Genomic DNA, 14804 nt, shown 5'->3' with positions numbered 1-14804 from the left:
CTCTTCTATATGTTTCGTTTATTTTGAATAAAACATTTTGGGTATATGTGGCGTTTATTTTGAAAGTGGTTTTACTTCAATTTTTAATCTGTCTCGCCCAACTTTTGACCCCTTTCTTTTACGGATTTTCATTATCAAAATTTCCAAATTTTTTTTTGTTTTCCACTGTAGCTGAATAATTCACGCATAAATATATTTAAATTTACTTTTCTTTATGTACGTTTGTGCGGTGTATATTTGTCAAATAAAAATACACTGAACAAATACTGCTACTGGTTGGTTGGTAGAAATCGAAATAACCAAAAACAGAAAAAAAATAAACAAAACAATGAAAAACGACTGTAAAAACTGAAAGTAAATAAATGATGACCGACCGACCATTCATGTTCCTGATTGGAAAGGACGTAATGGACGAATAACAGCAACAACAACAACAACAAGAGCGTCAAACGAGAACAATGTTCAACAACAGCAACAACAAAATAATAACACAAAAGCAAAGAGCCAAAAGTAAACTTTTATAAATTTTCAACACAGCAGAAGAGTGTAAAGAGGAAGGACGAGAAAATCCATGTAAATAATAAATAAAATAAAATTAAACAAATACAACAGCAAGTAGCAGGAAAAAGCCGGGTATGTAGAACTATTTTGTACAATGGTGGGTATTTACACACACTCATTCACACACATCCAGCAACATTGATGGTGGCTGGGAAAACTGGACAAATTGTAGGAGTCGCATAAGGCAATAACAAATAAACCATTGATAATGGTAACGAGTTGTTGCTAAGAGTGGGAGTTCGAAATGTAAATAGTATATGGTGGATGCCACAAAAAAATCTACTCTGTTGGAACCAGGCAGCCCATCTGCATAGTATTTATAATACACAGGAACAGAACAATAACAAATATATGACCAAACAACCAACAATTGTGAACGACCGCCGCCGCCGTTGCCACCTCCAACACCAACAGTCAGTCGTTGGTGTTGTGTAATAAATACTGGAAAATTCAAAAATATCACGTAAAATCGATCAACAATACAAACTTGCAATACCCAACAACAACAATAGTCATAATAATAACAACAAGAACAGGAACACCAACAGCAGCTACAACTTCCAAAACGTATCATTCAAATTGACCCAGCCAGTTAACCATCCAGCCGAACAATAAGCAACAACCGCCATCAGAGTCGGTATAACGACAGGCCCGCCCAACAATGCCTTAACACCAATATCAACAAGAATGAGAGCCGGACATCGGCGTTGGAGGCAGTAGCAACAGTCGGTTGTAAGCCCTTAACAAATAGTTTAAAAAGAGGGATCCAAAATACTACAAAACAACAACAATAAATGTTGATAAAAAATTGTAAAAAGTAGAACCAAAGGCGTGAAATAAGAAATGGTAAACAAAACAAAAAAATAGAATGCATTTTAAAAATACAACAACAAAAACAAGGAATGAATGTATAAAAATGGTATTCAAGCAAAGCAAATAATTGAAATTCCCTCTCTCTCTCTCATAACAGCCAAGTTAAATAATCCAGAAAAGCATTACAGATCTTTTCCAAAGCAACAAAGTGTGTAGATATTACATAAATAAAAATTGAAAAAGGGATTGAATTCGAATGGAAATTTTTTGCAGAGAAGTGAGAATGAAGAATCTCATATTTTAGTAGCTAAAAAATGTGTACACCATTGGCCAAGTATATCCTTTATAGATGATTTATATATTCTCTTGACAAGTCCACATGTAAAATTACAGTCACTTCGGTGTGGAATCCTATATAGGAGTTTGCCAAAACATGGAGATATAATGACACCAGATTGAAAAATGTGTTGATAATAATCTTCAAAATAACTACACTACATGAAAGGAACCCTAAAACGTGGGCTATGTTAAAATACGGAACTAATCGTATTTTTATACCCTTCACCACTCTGTGGTACAGGGTATTATATCTTTGTGTATATATTTGTAACAGGCAAAACGAAACAAGATAGGCACAGGGTTCCTTTTGACAAAATGCATAGAATCACTTTCTGAGTCGGAGTCTGGGACGGAGTCGTTCTCTGTCCGTCTGATGGTATAAAAAATGACCTGTACTTATTTATGATCCGAATTGGATGAACATTTTCCACACAGCTCATCTATTTTGTCCAAGGACGAACGCTATTGAAAATGGGACAATTTAAATCAATTCAGATTTAGCAATCTTAGAACAAATTTCTGTTTACAGATTTAATGCAACTATCATAAATAGGATATGTACAATATTTGACATTGCTACATTCTTGCATTCGGCAGCTACAGTACATTCTTTCAAAAAAAAAAAAAATGAGTCCAATATCAAGGAAACCAAATGCAAAATCGACAGAAAAATCATTTTAAATTATTCTCTATATTCATCTTTACAAGAATCAAAAATAATTCTGATGACAGAATTCGTCCAATTTGAATACGTAGCGATTTAAATAATTTGGACTGTATACATAAATTAGTACTGTACACAATGTTACGCTCTTCTCCATATTGAAAAGCTCATAACTTTACCAAAATTTTGAATTTTTTTTTTTTTGAGTTTTCCCTTGATATGTGTCGTTCATAATCCGGTGTTGACATATGAAATCCACATAATATATATCTACTAACTACATATTAAATATAAGCTCTAAAACATTTTGTTGCCCGTGGACTACATTGGGCCACAAAGGTTTAAATAAATGGTGCAACCAAAGACCCAAAATACGTGTGTCAAGTTTTGTTGAAATCGCTTGAGATTGAGATATAACCCCCTATATATATTAGGTTGAGGGAAAAAGAAATCCATTATTTTTATATGAATTATAAAACTTTATTTAACAAGCTTCGGAATGTCGGATTTGGGCCAAATATGCACCGTTTTGTTGTGTGATTTGTTGTCATTTTAAAGGTAACTTTATAATGCCCCTCTCATAGAGGGGCTATGTATTTACAAAAAAACTCAAGTAGTCGATTTTCACAATCCTCCCTAGATATAAATTTTTTATGATTAAATAAATTTTTCAATGCAAGAAAAATATGATAATCGTTTGGTGCCAAGTCCGGACTGTATGGCGGATGCATTAAAACTTCCCAACCAAGTTCCCGAAGTTTCTGGCGAGTCACTGTTGATGTGTGTGGCCTAGCGTTGTATTGGTGGAACACGACTATCTTCAAACGGTCCAGTTTTTGACTATAGAGATCAGAACTTAGCGTTTGGCCTATGGAAGCAACACATAATAAATATCCCCTTCCAGTCCCACCAAATGCATGGCATGGCAGTTAATCCTGGTTTGGCCACCGTTTGATGCGCTTCACCGCTCTTTGACAATGTTTTTTTTGTGCACAGGGTTATCGTATGTGATCCATTGCTCATCTCCAGTCACCATTTTTTTATTGTGGCCAAGGCTTCGCAAATGAAAATTCGATCCATCCCATTTTTTTCTGTTAATGGGTGTGGCACCCAAACATCGAGCTTCTTTTTGAATCCAGCTTTTCAGGTCAATTCAATAATTTATCCAATTTTATCGACATTTTCGGCGACCGGCCCAATATATATATATATATATATATATATATATATCCGATTTTAAGAAAATGGGCACCAAGGACTTAAAATATGGCAGATTGACACCTTAGTTTACGAAATGTATCGAAGTGACTATAACTCAACCTGTGGCAAGTTTCGTTGAAATCGATTCAGATTTAGATATTGTCCATCCTGGATTAAATCGAATTTTAGGGCTTCGAAGGAAAAATCATTTTAAATTTTTCTCTATATTTTCTTTTTTACAAAAATCAAAAATAATTATGATGGCAGAATTCGTACAATTCGAATATGAAGCGATTTGAATAATTTGGACTGTATTCACAAATTAGTACTGTACACATAGTTGCCCTCTTCTCTATATTTAAAAATTCATAACTTTGCCAAAAATTTGATTGTTTTTAGATTTTTCTTCTGATATGTGTCATCCATAATCAGTTCTTGACATATGAAATCCAAAGAATATATACCTACTAGCTACACATTAAATATAAGCTCTAAAACATTTTGTTGCCTGTTGGGCAACATACACCCAAAATTAGGCCGATTGTCACAAAAAAATTTCCAAAACTTACTGAAAATAGTATAGCCTAAATGTGTCAAGTTTCGATGAAATCGGTTTACATGTATATATAGCTCCCATATAAATTATCGTCCGATTAATGATGCATTTCATGATGAAGTTATGTTTCGTTGAAATCTGTTCAGATTTTAATATATCACCCTTATATACATTTTTACTCGATTTTAAGTAAATAGTGCACCAAAGACACAAAAAATTACCAAAAAGAGTCGTCTGCTAGGATGTATCTGTTGAATATACCCAAAGTGGCGAAAGGGTATCAAGCACGTTGTTCTCCACATGTAACATTTGGGTGATGAAACTTTTATTTATAGGTTTTATAGACAGGGATTAATAAACATAAATCATTTTTCAATTTTTGCTATATATCAAGCACGAAAATGGTACCCATTGGTCTACTATTTCTGGTACCTCTCCCCAATGAGTTATCAATTTATAGTTAAAAGAGAAACATTTTTTTGTATTGTTTGAAATTAAAATAAATAAAACGCTTAAATTGATTTTAACCACAAAAGAAAATCCTATCATTTAAATCATAATAAAACGTATTTATTTAATTATGACAATTATTTATTTTTTTTTATCACACATTGCATATTTATCACTATTTAAAAAATGTTCATTAAATCTTTAAATACACAAGCCATTAATTTGGTCGTGTGTCAAATTACATATCTACATATTTTATAAGATATAAACATACACAGATATTGATTTATTAACACCTTTTCTTTAGAGAGATTATAAACATAAATATGTACACACTCATATACATATATGTAGATGTGTATGTATATATTTATCTGTGACAGCCATTTCATATATATATATATATACATTGTTTTCTCTTCATATTTCTCTTTTTTTGCTTCTTATTATGGATAAGTACGTGATTTTCCGTTCAAATTTACATTTCACCTACACAATGACACATTAAATGACAATAGACCTAAGAATGTTCCAAAACGAAACTAGACAACGACGTCAATGTTATAACCTAACCCCTCAAAACAAAAAATGCACCCCATACAAAAATGTGGTAGTTAAACCAAAAAATAGACGCTTTGAAATTTCGGAAAAAGAAAATACGAATTTTTATAAACGTTTTTTTGAGTTTTAGTTTTAATAAACAAACTCATAAAATATGCGAAATATTAAAAAAAAAAATACAAAATATCGAATTGTTTGTAAATTGGCCTTTCCGGACCATGACCTTGGAGTTAAATTGAAAAATATCTGCGAGAAGCCGCTCCAGAGGGGAATTATAAACCTATAGTGTAAAATATGGAGGTAGGTTTTTTTATTTGAAGACATTTTTATATATACTGGTGCGAAGATATGTTTGACCTATGTTCGTATAGTCGTACTCAGTGTAATTTGACGTACCACAATGTGTGTTGTGTTTTTTACTTTACAGTGATATAATGGATCGAACATTGCGAGCGGCATCTTTGAACAAACTGAGAAGGAGTCTGGCAAAGTGGGTCTGGCAGTAAATGGCGAGAAGACCAAGCTAATGGTATCAACGCGAAAGACGTCCAGTAGACTCGGGCCAACTGTGAAACTTGAGAACTACAAACTGCAGCCACTCCAAAGGGAAACCCACAGTGTAAAATTGGGATGTAGTTTTTTATTTAAAAAAAAAATGTTAACCTCCAAGAACTAGGAATGCCGAATTACAGCTATTTCGATTGTAAAATGTGACCAGAACCATTATGAGTATTATGCCAAAATAAGGACTATTTCTGAAAGGTTTTTTTTTCTGGTATCCCGGATGCCAAACGAAACTTACTTCGATTTGAAACTGTGGAAATCATAAAAATTTCTAAAATGGTGCGAATGTAGGTTTAGTCTATAGTTGCACTAACCTTCCTTTTGGAAAATTCATTTAGGATCTTCCTGAAACCTGAAATTACTAAATTATACACACATTGGGCTTAAAAACCTTAAGAACACGAAAGTGCGACGGGACTTTCATACGGAGACTATGACAAAACATAAACCTATATCGAACATTTTCTGAAAAAAAACTAATTTAATTGACAAGTTTGACCTATTTTCGTATAGTCGTATTCAGTGTAATTTGACGTACCGCCATGTGTTGTATTGTTTATAGTTATAAGAAACATTATCATAATAAATTTGAAATTAATTACGTGAAAATTTTCTTGCGAGTTTTTCTTGAGTGTTTTTCTTTAACAAAGACGAAAATGCAAGCCCAGCGGCTAAAATTGTGAATGGTGTATATAATTCCGATACCGGAACAGCCAATTATGTACAATTTTGGTTTCGTAGATTCCGTTCAGGAATTTTTCATATTAACGATGCACCTCGCACAGGTAGGCCGGCCGTCGAAAATGTCGATAAAATCGGAGACATGATCGAAGTTGACAGGCATGTTAGCAGTCGTAAAATCGGCTAGGAGATAAAAATCGACCATAAAACTGTTTTGAATCATTTATAATTGACCAGAAACGGCCAGAATTGGCAAACAGGAGAGGTGATTCTACAGTGTCTCGCCAGAAACTTCGGAAGTTTGTTTGAGCAGTTTTTATGCATCCGCCATACAGTCCGGACTTGGCACCAATCGATTATCATATTTTTCTTGCATTGCAAAATTTCTGATAAATATTAAAAAATTTGTATCTACTTCTAGAGTTTTTTTTTTTTCAAATAGAGAGCAGGACTTCTATGAGGGTGGCATTATGAAGTTGCCGTTAAAATGACAACAAATCATACAACAAAACGGTGCATATTTGGTCCAAATCTACTTCTAGAGTTTTTTTTTTTCAAATAGAGAGCAGGACTTCTATGAGGGTGGCATTATGAAGTTGCCGTTAAAATGACAACAAATCATACAACAAAACGGTGCATATTTGGTCCAAATCCGACATTCCGAAGCATGTTAAATAAAGTCCTACATGTCATATAAAAATAATGGATTCCCTTTTCCCCAACCTAATATTTTGTTCCAATCGGCTTAACTTTATATCTTTGATGCAACATTTACTTAAAATCGGACGAAAATATATATGGGAGCTATATCTAAATCTGAACCGATTTCAACAAAACTTGACACACTTGTTCCTATACTAAAATCAGAATGTGTTGCAAAATTGTGTGCCAATCGGACATATTATTGAGCTTTGGTACACTATTTCCTTTAAATCAGACAAGAATATATATGGTAGCTATATCTAAAGCTGAACCGATTTCAACAAAACAGATCATACTTTAGGTTATACTCAGTCTTTGGTTCACCATTTACTTAAAATCTGTCCAAACTCCATCTGAACCGATCTTCCCAAACTTACCACTCAAATCAGATATATAAGGACTTTGGTGCACCATTTACATAAAATCGGTCGAAAATATATATGGAAGGTATATCGAAATCTGAATCGATTTTTCCGAAACTCGCCATTCATCATTCTAGACTTAATTCATTACGCTATGCCAAATTACATGCAAATTGAAGGTTATATAGGAACTTTGGTGCACTATCTACCAACAATCGACGAAAAAATATATGGGTGCTATATCTATATCTGAACCGACGCTCTCGAAACTCGCCATTCATCATTCTAGACTCAATTCAGTACGCTATGCTAAATTTTGTGCCAATCGAAGAATATATATAGGGACTTTGGCGCACTATTTACCTACAATCTAACGAAAATATATATGGAAGCGATATCTTAATCTGAATTGATTTTGACGAAATTTAACACACATCGTTCTAGACTTAATTCAGTACGCTATGCCAAAAATCGTGCAAATCGAAAGATATATAGGTATTTTGGTGCACCATTTACCTTAAATCGGACGAAAATAGATATGGGAGCCAGCAACGTACACAAGATTTCATTTCGGGGGGGGCCCGGTAGTACAAAATGAAAAAATTCGCTGTTGCAAATATAAATTTACTGTAAAAAAAATCATTTCGGGGGGGGCCCGGGCCTCCAGGGCCGCCCCCTGCGTACGTCCCTGATGGGAGCTATGTCTAAATCTGAACCGATTTTTTTCCAATTTTAATAAGGTTTGTCCTTGGTCCAAATAAATGATCTGTGTTAAAGTTCATCTAATTCGAATTAAAAATACGACCTGTACTTTGTTTACAAATTAACATCAACAGACGAACGGTCATGCATAAATCGACTCAAAAAAAGATTCTATACATATTCTCAAGAGGAATTATGTGTCCAACTCGTTAAAGATCCCGTTAAAAATATATATATTCTTTAGAATAAAATTCTGAAATCATGATAGACCTCGCCATCTTTGCCAATACTATTCCTATGATGTTTGGTATTGATTATTAGTTGGTTATTGTATAGTGTTTTGACAATTTTGAGAATTGTTTGTAACTCGATACTTTTGCATCTCATTGGATAGAAAATCTTCTTATTTATATAATTATTTATATGAATACTTTCTAATTTTGTTTTTAATTTGGGTGCACGCTTTAAGATCTTCTGATTTAAAACCGCGGTGCTTTTGAGGGAGTCAGATTGCGATGTGGTTATGTAAATTTCATGAAATGGATATAGTCCTGAAACCGTTCACATGGTGGCCATTTACATGGTGATACTTGATCCTGACGGTATGTGAGACGTCCACAAAACAAAGTTTACGATCCCTAAAACAATCAAAGATGATGGAGTACTTTTGAAGCTTTGAGCGTTTTTCTAGTACTACGGATCTGGACCAAGATATTGGATTCAAAATGCAATTTATGCCGGTCAATGCTGTAACATACTTTGGTTCTATATGCAGAAGATTAAATGCATATAAAATGGAAATTTCAACAGGACAATGATCTAAATTAAAACAGTCTATTAGCAAAACATTTGTCCAGGACAACAGTGTTGATATTATAGAAGGTTCTGTGCAGTCACCGGATCTAAATCCAACTGAAAATTTGTGGTGCAATTTCGAAAAGGAGGCCGTCGTAGCTAAACCCTAAAGAATAATGATTAGCTTTGGAAGGTAATTTAAGAAGTTTGACTAAAAAAATGCAACAACTTAGTCGATTTAATGTAACGTCGATGTGAAGCAGTTTACGCGCCAAAAGTTATGCAACAAAGTATTAATATCCACGAAATAATTTATTTTTTTTCGTTACAAATGCATAACTTTCATAAAATGATCTTAAATGAATTTATGTTATGTTTTCATTGCAACTGCTATTTTTTTTACCGACCTCATTTTATGAATAAACCTCTTTTAATACAATATTTAAAAAATATATTTTTTGTTGTTATTATTACAATAAAATAGCAGCAATTGGTAAAGTTTTAAGTATAATTTGGCCAGAAAACATTAAGCGATTTAAAACCAGTGAGCGGAGCAGTATAGTCGGACGGGGCCGACCATGCGATACCCTACACAACTACCACGAACTCTAACTTTCTGAGGATGTTTATTCCGAGTCTGAGTAATATTTCGTGATATTTGCCCCCTCTTGTCAGATTAGAGGTTAACAACACCTCTTCCTTACTTTTTTCGAATATTCAGTACAGTCCTTCTAATTACTTGTCCAGATTACCTTCACGGTGGGTTGTGTTGTGATTTTCGGATTATACTCTACTCGAAAACACACAAAAAATTATGTTTTCCGTCCATTTCATCCCAAAATTGTATCCTGATCATCACCGAAAATTGTAGGCGTTGTTCTTGACTATAACTGGAACTTCATGAAAAATTTCAAAGCCATCAGCGCGATATTTCTCCCTCTAATGTGGTAATGGGTTACTAAATAATATCTGAATACGTAAGCACCTGTAAATATTTGACTGTAACTTCCACATCTGAGTAGATACATCACTATATTTGGTATCAATTTAAAGGCCAACCACTCCTCTTGGATATGCTATCAACTCCTGGGGTCTACATCCTCCAGGAGTAAATATGTATGCCATAGAATACAAATTTTGTCATTTTTCACACAAAAGTCAGGGTCCATTTGACCCGCTAAATATTGACCGATCTTTATCAAAACATGCATGCTTATTTTCTGACCCGATCCCCTTCTCCATGCAAAAATTCGCGGTGTTTGGGCCATAATTGCGGCCTCTGGAGCGACCAGAAAATCGGACAAAAATAAAGTTTTTGGTCCATTTCATCCCCTAAATATTAACCGATCTTTTCCAAAAACAATAGGGGTCTTCATTGGCCAGAACCCATTCTACATGCAAAATTTCGTGAAGATTGGTCCATAACTGTGACCTGTATCGTGTTTACAAATTATAATGGACAGACGGACGGACGGACGGACGGACACGGACACACATGTCTAGATCAACTCAGCTAGTCGAGATATGACGATCGGTATACTTAAAGGTGGGTCTAGGACCAATATTTCGCGGCGTTACAAACTTTTGGGGCTGCACAAAGCTATAATACCCTGACAACATAGTTGTGTAGGGTATAAAAATAGAAGATGGTTTTCTTCAGTAAGAATATTTCAATACATTAAGCTGCTATTATTTTGACCGCTGCTATATATTAGAATTTATTCATATTAATCATAAAATAATTATATTTAACTATTTCGTTTCAAAACTTTGATTTTATTATTATTATAAAACAATTTAATCATATAACAAATTTGTCATTATTAATTCTTTGAATTGTTTTTGTTTTATATATCAGTTTAGCTATATGAAATTTTTGTTGTTGTTTCAATTGTTCTTTTTTTATTCTATTTCCAATAATTTGTCTAGTCATATAATTATTCACACTCTCTCTCTCTCTCTCTGGATCGTTTTTCATTTTCTACAAAGTAACTATATCTTTTATTCTTCATAATAGAATGAAAGAAAATGAAAATACCATGAAAAATACATACATATATACATACAGACAGTCATACGAGTATTTATGTATGTATATAAAAGAAATAAATCAATAAAAAGTCACGTTTTTCAAAATATCACGTTCCGCCAGTAAGAGAAATAGTGAAGACATTGTCTGTTTTTAGCAATCTGTACATACATAGATACATAGGTATATAATATTAGATATTTTTTGTATATAAAAATATATTTTATGACACATTTATTTTTGTATGTGGAAAATTAAATAGCATTCGATCGATTTTTTTGGGAAAAAAATACAACATGATTAGAAGAATTCCAGAATGGATAAAGACATCCAACATTTCAGATCAGGAAAAATATTGTCTAAAAATAGCTATTCATAGCTAAATATAGGACTGTATAGTCGAAATCGTACCGAGAAAACGTATGTCCTTATATTTGATTTTGTTGGCAAATATTGATTTGCTATTAGTTTGCTCATCACTGCAGACTTTCTTTAACCATATCATTCTTCAGTTATTTACTCATTTGTACATACATATTGTAACATTTTTAAATAGTTTACTACATAGATATCTATGTGTGTATGCTTTCTCTTGGTAGTTTCTCTTCCTTAACTACCAAAAAAAAAACCTGCAGCTTCTACATTCATACTAAAAATATTGCATTCGAAATTGGTTACCACAATTCCACCGTTGGCCATTTTTCATTTATTTTATGTGTTTCTTTTTTTCTTTAGTTTTTTTGAGAAGCTAAAAGAAAAAAATCAGGTTCTTCTTATGTACAGCACTAAGGCATTTTCTATGTAGCAGTAGTAATGTTTGGTGATGAACACAACATTTGAACATTTGAAGTTCAAGGTCATTTGTAGAAAGCACGTACAACTAACTCGATAATAAAATACGAGTACATAAAATACGAAGAAATCAGGAGAATGCCCTAAATTAATATGTGGTCGGTATTTAAACCTGAGACTACAGACATTCAAAAAACATCCAAGCGTGATTCATAAAAAAATGGCCTAATGGTCTAATAATAAAAATAGAAATTTATATATATATATATATATATATTTAAACTATTCTGCACCACGATTTATGAGCTCAAACCAATTGTCGAAAGTTTCTCGATTGTGACACCTTTAAAATATAAGGTTTTGAACGCTTCAACCACATCTCCTGACGATGAGAATTGTTGGCCAATTTTTTTATTTTTTAGTCAGGACTGACGACACTGGGGCGAACTATGACAGCCAATGTCGAGTGAGATTTTATTCGACAATAAATTTCAATACAATAATAAATTCTGTATTATGCCATCCGATCGGAATTGTTGACGAAAAGTTATCCTTTACACTGTTGGTTCCTTTGACAAAAAAAATTGTATATGCAAAAACTACGCTTATCCCTTAAATACATCGAAAAAGAACCTCAAAATATATTTTAAATCAAGAAAATTTCTTTAAAAAAAAATCAAAATCCTTTAATCCTTTTAATTAATATTGAAGAAAAAATCACGTTTATTGTCCTTTTTTAAAATTGTTCACTATTTTCAAAAAAATATTTGCCTTGGAAAACACACACTTTGGACCTTTCTTTAAAATGTACGCATAACGATATATTCTTTTTTTTAAACCTGAAATATATTCATTAACTAAACTTATCTTTATTTTATCTAATATTCATTTAAAATAAAACAAGTGAAAAAGCGTTCAGTTCGGTCGGGCCGAACTTTGGATACCCTCCACCATAGATATACTGACAGGTACTACAATGAAAATATAGGGATCATACCAAAAAGTGGACATATACTGACATTTTTAAAAACGGATTATGTAAACCATAATAAAAATTTCAGAAATTTTTAATGGATAATTGTACCCTCAGCCTTATGGCTAATGAGGGCGTATACACTTTAACACGGTAAAAATGTGCCTCACCGAAATATTGGTTCTAGACCCAATTTTTCTTTGGACCAAATCCGTTTCAGAAAATTTAGATGTCATTCAAACTTATTATTTCTTAAATTCGAAAATGGGGAATATCGGTCCAATCCTTCCACTTCGGAACAAATCAGATAATTATTTTAATATAAAAAAGGGGGTTATATGGGGACTACCCGAAAATGGGGGCGAATATTAATAATTTTTGGTAGGGAGATTTGTTACCATATTGCAGCGAATTCGGTTGAAAACGCGCTCAAGAACCCCAAAATACCGAAAATTGGGGGTACCCTTATATGGGGGCTATCCGAAAAATGGACCTATATTCATAATATTTTGTGTAGAGATTTGGTACCTATTAGGAACACAAAATACTACATTACAGCCAATTCGGTGGAAAAATACGATCGAAACCCCCAAAAAAATTAGCAGGTACCGTTATATGGGGCTACCAAAAAAAGTGGACATATATTTATAATTTTTTGTGGAGACATTTAGTACACAATAAGAACCCAATGTACCAAATTTCAGCGTATTCGGTTGAAAAACGCGCTCAAGAACCCCAAAATACCGAAAGTGGAGGGTACTGTTATATGGGAGCTATGCCTAAATGTGGACCGATATATCCCATCTTCGAACTTGACCTGCCTGCAGACAAAAGACAAACCTATGCAAAATTTCAGCACTCTATCTCAATTCCTTCAGAAGATAGCGTGATTACAACAGACGGACGTCTTAGAATTTGACCCTAATCAAGAATATATATACTTTATAGGGTCGGAAATGAATATTTCGATGAGTTACAAACGGAATGACAAAATTTATATAGCCTCCATACTATGGTGGAGGGTATAAAAATGAAATTGCCCAATTGTAGTCAATGAGAATTTTATTTGAAAAATCCGCGTCTAATTGTAGGTATTGGAAATTTAATTTAAAAAAATCCACGCCTAATTGTAGGCATTGAAAACTTAAGTTCAAAAATCCACGCCTAATTGTAGGCATTGAACATTTGGTTTGAAAATTCCACGCCTAATTGTAGGCATTAAATATTTAGTTTGAAAATTTCACGCCTAATTGCAGGCATTGAACATTTAGTTTGAAAATTCCACGCCTAATTGTAGGCATTAAATATTTAGTTTGAAAATTTCACGCCTAATTGTAGGCATTGAAATTTTAATTTTAAAATTTTAAATTTAAATATCAAATATCCATTGGAAATTTAATTTAACAAAATCCATGCCTTGTTGTAGCCAATCAGAATTTTGTTTGAAAATCCACGCATAATTGTAGGCATTGGAATTGAATATAAAAATCCAGGCATAATTGTAAGCATTCGAAATTGAAAAAATCCACGCCTAATTATAGGCAACGAACATTTGAAAAATTCACGCCTAATTGTAAGCATCGAAATTTTAATTTAAGAAATCCACGCCTAATTGTAGATATTGGAAATTTAATTTAAAAAAAATCCACGCCTAATTGAAGGTATTGGACATAAAATTAAAAAAAAAACCTTGCCTAATTGTAGGCATCAAACATTTAAAAAATCCACGCATAATTGTAGGCATTGCAAATTTAATTTAGAAAAATCCAGGCCTTGCCCTAGGACTTGAAAACTTTATTTTTAAAAATCCATGTCTAATTGTAAGCAATCCGCTCGGTTTTTGGACCTTCATTTATGGTCCTTTAAAAACAAATACTTTAAAATGTGAAAAACTCTATTCTTTTGAAAAAATACTCTTATGGATTTGTCATTGAAGAAACATATATTCTTTAAAAAAAGTCACGCTTGGGTCCTTTGAAATAAAATTATTTAAAAAATGCACGATAAGGATCTTCAAAAAATATTCTTTAAAAATACATATACAACGATGGCCCTTACAA

Source organism: Musca vetustissima, unplaced genomic scaffold (assembly GCF_032173495.1).
Source record: "Musca vetustissima isolate MV318-11 ecotype Yass unplaced genomic scaffold, APGP_CSIRO_Mvet_v1 utg94884, whole genome shotgun sequence".
NCBI classification, from domain to species: domain Eukaryota; kingdom Metazoa; phylum Arthropoda; class Insecta; order Diptera; family Muscidae; genus Musca; species Musca vetustissima.
Note: the sequence above shows the minus strand (reverse complement) of the source record.